Source organism: Monopterus albus, unplaced genomic scaffold (assembly GCF_001952655.1).
Source record: "Monopterus albus unplaced genomic scaffold, M_albus_1.0 scaffold79.1, whole genome shotgun sequence".
Lineage (NCBI taxonomy): Eukaryota > Metazoa > Chordata > Actinopteri > Synbranchiformes > Synbranchidae > Monopterus > Monopterus albus.
In genome coordinates, this window is record NW_018127959.1 from 1,829,424 (window position 1) to 1,832,872 (window position 3,449).

The window sequence follows — 3,449 nt, forward strand, 5'->3', positions numbered from 1 at the left end:
GGACAGGGAAGATGGTTCAAATTGATGGGAAGATGGATGGAGCCAAATACAGGACCATTCTGGAAGGAAACCTGATGGAGTCTGCAAAAGACCTGAGACTGGGACGGAGATTTGTCTTCCAACAAGACAATGATCCAAAACATAAAGCAAAATCTACAATGGAATGGTTCACAAATAAACATATCCAGGTGTTAGAATGGCCAAGTCAAAGTCCAGACCTGAATCCAATCGAGAATCTGTGGGAAGAACTGAAAACTGCTGTTCACAAACGCTCTCTATCCAACCTCACTGAGCTCGAGCTGTTTTGCAAGGCGGAATGGGCAAAAATTTCAGTCTCTTGATGTGCAAAACTGATAGAGACATACCCCAAGTGACTTACAGCTGTAATCGCAGCAAAAGGTGGCGCTACAAAGTATTAACTTAAGGGGGCTGAATAATTTTGCACGGCCAATTTTTCAGTTTTTTATTTGTTAAAAACGTTTGAAATATCCAATAAATTTCGTTCCACTTCATGATTGTGTCCCACTTGTTGTTGATTCTTCACAAAAAATTACAGTTTTATATCTTTATGTTTGAAGCCTGAAATGTGGCAAAAGGTCGCAAAGTTCAAGGGGGCCGAATACTTTCGCAAGGCACTGTATTTCCCCAGTTGACACCATATTGAATGTATTATTGAGTTTTACTCTAACTTTTTTTATAGTAGTGTAGTGTCAAATCAGCGATAGTTACACTGCTTTTTGAAAATATTACAGGTTGTGTTTATCTTGCTAAATCATTACAGAGTGACAGTCGGTTCTAGGGTTAAGGAAACCAGGGCTTCTCCACACTACAGAGAATGAGGCCATCTGAGTTGACTCACATTGTAAGAGGCTTTTCTCCTTCACCTTCTCCTCAGTGTGTGTGAAGGAGTTTGAGCTTTCAAGTTATTGGTAGTTTGGACAGTTCTCTTTTTAAACCTGTATATTTGCTGGAGAAGTGACTGAGGTAGTCAGGAGATGTGCAGGTACCTAGCAAAATAAGGCAGAGTCGAGGCAAATACAGATCAGACTAGATCATGGATCCTACTGAGCTGGAGCTGTGTGCCATGGTTGTGCAGTTTCCAAAACCAGACAAGGATCCCTCTGGTTTTGTGAATCGGCTGACATGGTATGCTGTTATGATCCTACTAAGAGATGCATGTACAATTGATGACGTGTTTAAGAGGTAGATTTGGTGAGACAGAGCCAGCTGTGACTATCACAGTTCAAGATGAGGATGCACAGAGTAGACCTTACTGGATAAAGGTGTATAAAACCCAGTTAATGTGTTGTGCCTATAGACTGGGAATAGTGGAGGGATAAGAAGCAGCACACCTCTCACTTCCACTCATCTGTATTTGAGCTTTACATTTTTAGACTAACAAACCTACATTTCCTGTTCTCATTGAACACACCTAGTTTCAGGACCTTGCTTGTGACTAGATCTTTTTCCCCCTCTTCCTCTTTCTAAATTGCCTGCACTGTTCCACAGCTCCCTAGTCGAGTATCTAGAAGCACCATTCAGGGAGAATGAAGCCACTGTGAGGGACAGTGTTCGGGTAGATGGGCTATAATCTTTGATATGTTAGAGAAAAGTACATTGTACTTCCCGGTTGAAAAGTTGCAGTTTACCAAGCTATTTCCTGTCCCACTAGAGAAGCTGACGTGGGACGCTGGGATCCAGAAGTTGTCGAGTTCAGCTGTGAAGAAGACGAAGACCCTGCTGTACCAGACCCTCCGACAATGACTCCTCTGCGCCACAAGTTGTTGATCTTTTTGTTAAGTTCGCTCCGACACGGAGGTGAGCGAGTAAGAATAGATGGACCCAGGTAGCTGACTTCAGTACAAGCAGTGCTAAATTTATTTACAGTGATAATAACAGACAGGTAACTAGACAGGTGAAGGGAGATGGAGTATAACCGGGTATCGAGCAGCAGCAGGGAAAAAACAGTCAGTTGTACGATGAATGATGGTAGACCGGGCTGCGGACGCTGAGGGTCACCCCTGAACTGGTCGTGGTTGAAGCAGTGGTGGCTGAAAAGACAGAAGTTCGTACAGCCAGTTAATGACGACTGTGCATCGAGCTGTATGGTGGAGACTGGCAGAGTTGAGTAGTTCCAGGGTCCGGAGGAGAGGTCCGTGGAGGAGGAAGGTGTAGCAGGAACAGAAGCAATAGTCTATGGAGGCGAAGGGACAACAGGGCTGGCAGGATCTTAGGGAAAACACGTAAGGACTAGGAATCATACAACTGGTAGGAAACAAAAAAAATAACTAGCAAAGAGGAACCTGAGAGTCGAGAAAGAACTGGCAAGGGAGTGAAAGGTGAGCAGGGTATAAGTAGTGAGGAACTAATCAGGTGCAGCTGGTGATAATCAGGGGAAGTGAAGCAGGTATGTAATCAGGGTAAAGAAGCAATAACAGGTAAAGAAGCCATAACAGTGAGGGAAGTGAGAGAGGCAGGTGCAGCCGGGCAAACCTGACACTTTTCAGAAATGTATCCACCTCAGTCCACTTCATTAAATCTTTGTCTTTTTACTTACTATTGAGTGACTTTTCTTTTTGACTCTGGTGCCCAACGTTAGGAAACTGAAGCTGGAGAAAATAACCTGGTGATGTAAACAGGACCATGAAGAGGCTGTTACAGATGTCCACACCAACCTCTTTAGTCCTGAGAGTTGAGACTGACTTCATGAAAGCTCAGTGAGCTTTACCTGAGTCCACCTTCGCCTTGGATGAGATCACTGCAGCTACTGAACTGTAACCTTTCCTCTGGAGTAGTTTTGGGTTTTTGTTTTCTGTTTTTTTTCCTAGTTGTCAAAGTGTTCCTTGACTCTATTTGAAGACTTTGAACTTTAGAACTTTACCCCAGAGTTGCACAAAGCTAGGTCATTTTTCCATCATTAAGTGGTGGAAGTACCTGGACAGTTAGTCAGTACCTGGTTAGACTGAGTGATTCTCCATACACATGAAGTTGTGCTGTGACATGTTGTAAGCCTGTCTTGATAAGTGTAGTCATGGTGTTTTCTAAATCATCACTGCCCAGATTTTAATAACTTTATTTTACTTTAGGGTTAAATTTCTGAGTTGTCTCACTCTGCCAAGTTTCAAGGGGAGACTCGCGCTTCAACTAGGCCTGGGGAGGGAAGGTTTTGCGTTTCGTATGCTCATTAGATTTTGTGGACATGGGAGGCCTCCCAGCAGGTGAATGTATCCTACCCCTGTAAAGTGTTACCACTGATGTAGGGATACATTTAGCAGGTTCATACGTAGATGGGATTGTTGTCAGAGCTCTGTTGCACGGTAGGTGCGATACCGCCCAGGAGTGTGTTTTGGGGTCCTTGGGAGGGAGCAAGCCTGACAGACAACTCGGATGACTAAACAAGCTCTGAGACCCTCACTTTGTGTATTTGCCTTATTTTCCATGATAAGAAT